We start from the raw sequence: 8619 nt of genomic DNA on the forward strand, positions 1-8619 counted from the left end.
TTTCTTTGTTATGACTGTTAGAGATGCTCCAGTGTCAAGTTGGAAGCTGATGCTCTTACCGTTGATATTAACTAGTACATTGATGGGAGCATGACTTATTGATTTCACAGAGAACAGGTTGAAATCCGGCTGCGAATCAGTTTGAGCATTTTCACAGGTAGAGTGGTTCATTGGTTGGGTTAGGTAGTCTTGGTGAGATTTAACATAGTGCTGCCTTTGGTTGCGGTACTGTCTTGACTGGCTAGATTTAGCAACAGACGAAGACTTTGCAAAGCAGGCCTTGGCAATGTGACCTTGCTTACCGCACTTATAACAAGTTGCTAACTTGAACTTGCACCGATGAGATGCATGGGGACCTTTGCATCGATGACATTTTTGATAATTATTACTAGATTTAGATCTAGGATTTGAACGAGCAGGCTGTTTAGCATAAGTTGGAATGCTCTGATGGGGTTGATGTTTATTGACTAACCTGCTGTTTACTGCATGGATCCCTGAAGGCGTAAGCGATTTCGCCGCATCTGATGACTGCTGGAATAAAGTTGCGAGTTGTATTGCTTTTTCTAATGTTAGATCTGACTCGAGCAGCAACTTTCTTTGAATATCAGGGCTGTTTACACCTGTCACAAACTTTTCACATAGTCTGTCAGACAGCGTATCGCCGAATTCACAAAATTTACTTAGATGACGTAAAGCAGCAACATATTCTGATATTGACTCGTTTGGTTGACGAGTCCTACTGTCAAATCTAGCTCGACATAGAAACTTTGATGGTACAGGCGCATGGTGGTCTGTTAGCAGTTTGCTCAGCTCGTTAAAGCTCTTGGTAGTTAGACTAGCTGGTGCGCATAAGTCCTTTAGTAGCCTAAATTGTTGAGGCCCTATGACTGTTAACAAAACAGCTCTCTTTTTGGCTTCTATCGTCACGTCGTTAGCTTCAAGGTAAAAGCTTAACCTATCTAGGTAATCATGAATGATTTCATCATTCGAATCAAATTCTTTTATTTGGCCATACAGCGCCATTATTCTAGAAATTCTTAGCCAATATGCTCTAGCAAACCTCTTTTTTGCGTAAGTAGGTGCTCTTTCTAGTGGATTATTTATCCTCGTCGCCAGATGTAATGGATTGACGATAGAAGCATGTGGTTGTATATAAAACGTTTATTGGCCTCCAACTACATGATGGAACGAGAGAGGGCGGAAGTGACGAGAGACTTATATACATAAACATGTAAGGGACATCACTCAAGATAACAATATAAATATAATACTAATACCAGAAGAGTGAGTTCCCTTGACTTCACAAGTCTCACTATATTACAATTGTCAATAATGTAAACTCTTACCACCTATATTTTTTTCTCAAATTAATCTTTAAGCCTGTCTTAAGTGTTTTTTCGAGTTGGTTTAGCTTGGGCTGGGCATGCTGTTGCCGAAGTGAAAGCAGGCTGATGTCGTCCACAAAATCTAGGTCCTCCCGCTGTTTAGTGAGGGTCCACTGAATTCCAGTGTTTCGGTCTGATGCTGTTCTTCTCACGATTCAGTCAATGACTGTCAAAAAGATCAATGGTGAAAAAAAGCATGAAAGATTTCCGTAAACGGAATTTCAATGAGAAAGGGCTATTTAACTTGTTGGTGATGATAATCTGGAACTTGTCAACTAACTAGTATTTTTTAATCAATAAACTAAATTTAAAAAAAATAAACTGAAAATTAAAAATTCGTTGTCGGCAGGATTCGAACCTGCGCGGGAAGATCCCAATAGATTTCTAGTCTATCGCCTTAACCACTCGGCCACGACAACTGCATGCACTATGAGGTACAGTGACTTGATTGATAACCTAACTACCTTTACTTTAACAATCTCAACTGAGCAGTAAGAAGACTTTTCCCCCATTCCCCCACCTAAAAAAATTCCTAACCTACACTCCCTCCCCTTAAAAGTATGACGTCGTTTATGGGCCACCCATAGGCTTTTCATTCAGTTACTTCCAGCCTTTTTTTAACGGGGGGGGGGGGGGGGGAGACTTGATATTTTCGAGGGGCGGTCAATAATTTCCGGGGGGGGGGGGGGGGCAGACACTGGTAAAAGTATGTTTTCTATAAAAATTCCATTTTGTTCGGGGGCGGTAGACTTTTTGGGGGGGGGGGGGATGGGTGGAAACTCTGTTTTCATTTTAAAAAAAAGAACATCACTGTTGTAGAAGTTAGTGTCTAAATTGAGTTATACTTTGTGAACTTGATACAAGTTAAAACAAATCCGTTGTCGGCAGGATTCGAATCTGCGCGGGAAGATCCCAATAGATTTCAAGTCTATCGCCTTAACCACTTGGCCACGACAACTGCATGTGTGGTGAAAAAAATAGGAATGGTGTAGTCAGTGCAATCTATACTGATATTTTTTTATTTATCTGTAACTTTCCGTTTAATAATTTTTTCAACAGGCACAGAGTCTTTATTAATTGTACTGGTAGATTAGGTGAGATCAAACATAGTAGAAATATAGACCTACATGGACGAATTATTTTTTGTATTGACAACGATAAATCCTAATGGAACAGGACGACGATTGAGTAGACGTAGTTTATGGACGACTTTTATGCTTTTCAGTGAGGAAAGTAAAATCAGTGCATTTGAATGGAGTTAAAAGCTGACTTGTGCAGACATTATGAGCTGAAAAAATTATTTTAAAAAATTATTTAAAAAAAAAATCTCTTTTCACATAAAAATAAAACGTTGTCGGTAGGATTCGAACCTGCGCGGGAATATCCCAATAGATTTCTAGTCTATCGCCTTAACCACTCGGCAACGACAACCTTCATACGTGATGTTCGTCCTTGATTTTAGACATGATCAGTGCATCCTACATAACACATCTATATATATAATTCTCTTCTGGGAGACGCTAGAAAACAAGCTGTAAGCGCGCTCCTTACCACCCCCACCCCTACATGGTCTGGTGAGCTGTGGTTGACGCTAAAAATATTTACAAGCAGAGCCGGGTTTAGTGACGACTATTAGGGGCAGATAATTTAGTTTGAAACGATTTTAAACTTAGGGGGGGGGGGGGGGTAACTTGGAATTTACTTTAACGGAGGGTGGGGGGGGGGGAGGAAGGAGGAGGGGGGGAGGTTATCGTCCTTAACGAGCTACTTATAGTGTTTTAAAGAAATATTTTCAGTGGCAACGTTGGTAGTGTCGAATTCACAAATTATGAATTACTGAAAGTAGAAAAAACAACAACTAAATAGCGGCGTATGATATGCCGCGGGTCGGCTCGTAGACACTATTTTTATACGCTTTCACAAATCTTTAAGTAGAGTAAGAAAACATGCGATCGATCTCAGGTTCAACGAAGGTTCGTAGCAGGATCGAATTCATTTCAAGGCAAACTACTTTCCTCTTTTCCATTCGTGTTTTTTTTTTAAATAATCTCGAACATAATATACTATTTCGGAGGTCTTGGCTAGCCCGTAAGTCTCGAGTTATGATCACTGGATTCAAGTCTTTAAGACGTCCCTGAGTCCACTCAGCTCTAATGAGTACCTGACTCACGGTAGGGTGTTACACAGACAACAATTTTCTTGCCAATGTCGTGGTCACGGAAACAGGCGGGCTCTACTTCACCTACACTATTGACCGCCAGAGTCGAAGCTTTACCTCGTATCAGTCGCGGCGTTCGTTATTTTATTTGCACAATCAGACAACATTCATGGTCAGTGGGAAAGTCGATGGTCGGTTGTTGTAAAATGAATGATGTGAAATACTTTTTAACTGCACAATTTATGGGGCAGATGTTTTGTTTTCTTTAAGGTGTCATCTTTAAACGACGACACGTTTTTGAAACGACTGTTTATCTCCCTCTCCCCATTGTCACAAAGTAGCATACCCCCCCTCCCACCCTACCCCACCCTCAAATGACTTCACGCAAAGCTTTCTACACACCTAAAACTGTACATTGTATTATTATTATTTATTCATTTTAAATTACTTGTTAATGAATAACTAACGTAGTGGTCAAATTTTCGCATGCATCAACGCATTTGACCCTTAAATAGCCTACAAGATCAGGTTGGGGCCAAATGCGAGACAAAAATGTCAAGTGAAGGGCGAATTTCGCAGCCTTCTCGCATTTAACCGCATTACTATTTCGCATTTTACCCTCACCACTATTTTTGCAATCTTTTTTGTTTCTAAGTTTTAAACGATCTTCTGGTACATAAAAAATTAGTTTCGCTGTTCCCTCTGTCTATCTGCTCAACTAGATTTACTTGTAAAATGTATTGTTTTAAGTTATAAATCGTATATATAATATAGATCTAGGTCTATGTATAAAGGCTAATACATATTCGATACTGGTTGAATCTTAGACACTGAAAGCTGTCTGTACTATTTTTTATCTAGATCTATACTTTTTTTTTTACTATTACTTCATGTTATAATTATACTTGAGGATTGTGCAAAGTTTAAAAGACATATTTCTAACATTTACTCTTCGTCAACTATTTTATACGTTGGCCTATATAATGCTACTATTGTCTAAAAGACCCCCACTATACTATAACTATATTACAACAATTTGTATTTTTTTTTAAATAAACGTTTTCATACTGCTAATATGTTGAGAGACGTGTCTGCTAATACTTTCAAATCGGCGTTGGAACATTTTGTTTTGCTCTATCAGTTTTTATTTATATTTTTAAAATTCATTTAGATCTAGATCTAGATTATTATAGATCTAGATCAGGCCTAATCCTGAACCTAAGATTCTATCATTTTTATAAAGAAATACACTTTGCACTAGCGATTATGTAAACGCCTCAATTTCTAGGTTTATTTGCAAATATTTAATTTAGTCATAAACAAATTCTAAGATTAATAATCAAGTATCTTGTAAACTTTTAAATAAACCAAAATATGTTAGGTACGTTTCTCCCTTTCTTTACGTAATTTCACTATCACTTAAATAACACACAAGCAAGGATAACGAACAGCGTACTTTGACCCAAATTATCAATACGCTATTCACGTACGGTACACTTCTCTCCCTCTCTCTCTCCTGCCGCTACACATCTTCCTCCCTCCCCTTCCCGCGACCGTGAAAATAAGCCGTACTTGCTCGCCCCCACATCCGTGTCAAGCCGCCGATAAACATGCCGCAGCCGAATGTGGTCTAATGTTTCACTCTTCCTTCACCAGTCGTCGTGGCCGAGTGGTTAAGGCGATAGACTAGAAATCTATTGGGATCTTCCCGCGCAGGTTCGAATCCTGCCGACGACGTTTCTTTTTTTTCCGTATTATTTTTTTCTTTTTATCTCCGCTTTACAATATCTATCATTTCGTGTTATATTTAAGAAAGTACTGACTGTATATTGATGTTAGCGATAGAAATTTTTTTAACATTCGGAATATAATAACAATCCAAATAAATTCAATTACTTTTAAAAGATATGTTAAGTTTAATAAAAAAAAACCAACTCGGGCTTTATTTAACGGTTATGACTACCAAAACTAGGATTTGCTTTGTAGAACGTTGTGTGAGAGTATGTGCTTCATTTCCCATCTCCAAATCTTTTCCATCCCACCTCTCAACCACCCCACCCCCAGAGTTTCTTCCAGGCATCTCTTCGGGGGGGGGGGGGGGGGGCGAAGCCCTCCCGAAAAATTTTTACCGCCCCCCCGAACGAAATGAAATTTATATAACTTATATAGAAAATATATACTTTTAACAGTGTCCGCCCCCCCCCCCGAAGAAAGTTTACCGCCCCCCCCCCCCCGAAGATTTCAAGTGCCCCCCCCCCCCCCCCGGAGAAAAAAGTCTGGAAGAAACACTGCCCACCCCACCTCCAAAAAAAACTAACCAATCTCACTAACTTTTCCCCACCGCACTTCTATAACCCACCCAACCCCTGCTCAACCCATCCATCCTCTCCCCACCCCTTTATACATTCCCCACCCCTCCCACCCCTCCTCCACCACCCCTCCCCGCCTCACTTCACACCAAGTTAAGCCGACCCTGTCTGTCTGCCTATCAGACCAAATAAGACAACAGTGGACGACCTATCCCCAGCCCTTTAGTAGTGTCAACACAATATAACATAAAAGATTCAGCCTCAGCTTCGAATAATGTTTCGTTCATGTAAATTTTTAATACACCCTAGTCAAACGAATCAATCAAACTTAGTTTCTTAATCAAGATGCTACAGGAAAGCAGTACAGTTGTTTTAAGCTTGTCTCACTGTTTGAGTAAAGGTTAGGATAAGTATCATAAGTATAAAGGCGAGTTATGACGTGCATATAGGGTAAGGATTAAAATATCAAAGTTTAGGTTAAAGTTAGGACTAGGTTTATTGCCAGGGGTAAGATTAGAGTATCGATACTTTCAAAAAGTAACATCGTCCGAACGACTTTTTATTAAGTGACAAAACGTGTATAGATACGTGCCTACACACACGACAGGAACTGCGCTAGCTTTAAGCCAGATCAAGCAATGGCTCTGACAAAGACCGACATTGATAAAGACCGACGTTGTTTTAGTTTTTTTTTCACATTTTTTTAAACCACGATTCGAAGACCTTATTGACCCTAAGATCGATACCGCCATTACATGAACTCGCGGGCCGTATCGAACATTCATTTGCAAGTACACTTTTGTATTTATTGCCTTTGATTTCCGATAAAAATCAGGGTGAAATCGTGCTATTATTGTTGTAGTCGATTACCCTGGACAATATAGTGCGGATCTGTAAGAAATAAACGAAGGGTAATTTTATTTATTATGATGTTTTTTATGTAGCTGATCGTGACAAAATATTGTTTTTTAAGATGTTATTAGGGAGGATAAAAACAGGCATTATTTAAAGAACAATCTTTTTTTCGTAGACACAAGAATGAATCATTGAATCTACTAAATTCAACAACTAAAAGCCTGATAAATAACATTGCATAATGTAGAATTCATGTCCATATGCACAATTATAAATCATAATTATTATAGTTTATATACAAGCAAAAATATAGCGATGTAACGTTATTGTGAGTGGGTTTTTTCCCCATACTTTTATAATTAACCATAAACTAAATTATCACAACTTATTAAATTAAGCCGACTGAGTATATTATTCAGGGGAGCTAATACCAAATCTTCAACTTTTTCCTTCGTTTCACCAGACCGCCAAAGAAAGTTCTCTCCCCTTTTGATAGTCTTAGAATTTTGCTTGCATTGTTGCCGCATATATGGTAGTAACAATTCCAGCAAAAAAGTATATCATGGAAAGCATCATGCCTACTTTAGTAAAATTATTTGTTGATTAAATTTTCCTTCGTCATTATCTTTAAAATTGTAATCAACGCATATTTTGCAATTAAAACACATGTGGTTTGTTAGTTATCTTTTCGAACCTGGCGTTTATGGGGTAGATGAAATAGAGTTCACCTGTTTCTTTTCCCTACAGTGGGAGGAGAAAAAAAAAGGGGGGGGGCTTGCAATTTTCGGGGGCGGGGGGCGGACTAAAATTTCCGGAAGGGGGGGGGGCGGACTAATATTTCCTGAGGGGGGGGGGGTTGACACTGGTAAAAATATATTTTCTATATAAAATCTATTTCGTTGGGGGGGGGGGGGGGCGTGGCATTAGAAGTTTTTTCGAGGGGTGGGATTCGATTCTCCCCCCCCCCCCCGAATGAAATATTTTATACAGAAGAGATGCCTAGAAAAAACTTAACGCGAATCAGGTACTTATCAAAGCTGGGTGGATTCGAGCCTGGGATCCGAACTCGATACTTACTGTTTTGCAGTCATCAACAGACTTCAATTGAAGGTGGAAAAAAAAACAAGTTACCTAACCTTGTATCTTAATCTGTGTCACTAATTGTGTCCCTTATATCGTTATGCTCTACTGAAACTCGTTTCTTTTCTTTCAAATAAAAAAAATAATCCCTGACGACTTTCAAAGCAGCATCGAACACCAATCAAGTTCGATAGAATCTGTAACGAGGTTGTCCCGTTACGCATGAACAACTGGGGTAACTCACAACTCTCGGCTCACCGCTAGTGTGGCACCTAGACAATAATCCATCAGATCTTTCTGTGGTTTATGGAATAGGCTAGAAACAATGCAGAAAAATAAAATCGATAATTTAAACAGTTCGGCTCTTTTAAATATTGATCCGAATTTAAAACATTATTTTATTTACATAGATAATAGTCTCATAGTTGTAAAGATTTTTCAACTTCTTTGTTGAAAGATCATTGTTGCTTTAAAAAAATGTTTTTTTTTTCTTTTTCTGTAAATAAGGTTACGAATTATAAAAAGCTTTTCGGGGTAAGGTTTTCGTTACCCGCTAAAACGTTTGTAGGGTGTATTTGATGGTGATTTTTTTTTTGTGAACGCTAACCTCATTATAGTCCTAACCTTAACCAATCGTTGATCCTAGCAATACACTTATGCTTGAACTTACTTATCACCTTTATCATAACCATTGCTTCAAAAAACAAGATAGAATAAGTCAACACCAAGACGAGATACTGTTTTGTCCTCTCAGCAAGATTATGAGAACTGGGTTCTTAACCAGATTAATGATTCCAACTTACGGAGAATATAAATTGTATTAAAACCATTT

General features: G+C 38.6%; 4 non-coding genes across 4 annotated transcripts; 1 reads left to right on the forward strand and 3 right to left on the reverse strand.

The window, feature by feature from the left end:
* Positions 1-1722: 1722 nt before the first annotated feature.
* On the reverse strand, positions 1723-1804 carry Trnas-aga (transfer RNA serine (anticodon AGA)). Its single transcript has one exon. It is a non-coding gene; the product is annotated as a tRNA-Ser (tRNA).
* Positions 1805-2261: 457 nt separating this feature from the next.
* Positions 2262-2343, reverse strand: Trnas-uga (transfer RNA serine (anticodon UGA)). The gene has a single exon. It is a non-coding gene; the product is annotated as a tRNA-Ser (tRNA).
* A 391-nt stretch (positions 2344-2734) lies between these two features.
* On the reverse strand, positions 2735-2816 carry Trnas-aga (transfer RNA serine (anticodon AGA)). Its single transcript has one exon. It is a non-coding gene; the product is annotated as a tRNA-Ser (tRNA).
* Positions 2817-5198: 2382 nt separating this feature from the next.
* Trnas-aga (transfer RNA serine (anticodon AGA)) lies at positions 5199-5280 on the forward strand. The gene has a single exon. It is a non-coding gene; the product is annotated as a tRNA-Ser (tRNA).
* The last annotated feature ends 3339 nt before the right edge of the window (positions 5281-8619 follow it).

This window comes from Physella acuta, unplaced genomic scaffold, assembly GCF_028476545.2.
Source record: "Physella acuta isolate Inbredline_101_S28 unplaced genomic scaffold, ASM2847654v3 ptg001017l, whole genome shotgun sequence".
Lineage (NCBI taxonomy): Eukaryota > Metazoa > Mollusca > Gastropoda > Physidae > Physella > Physella acuta.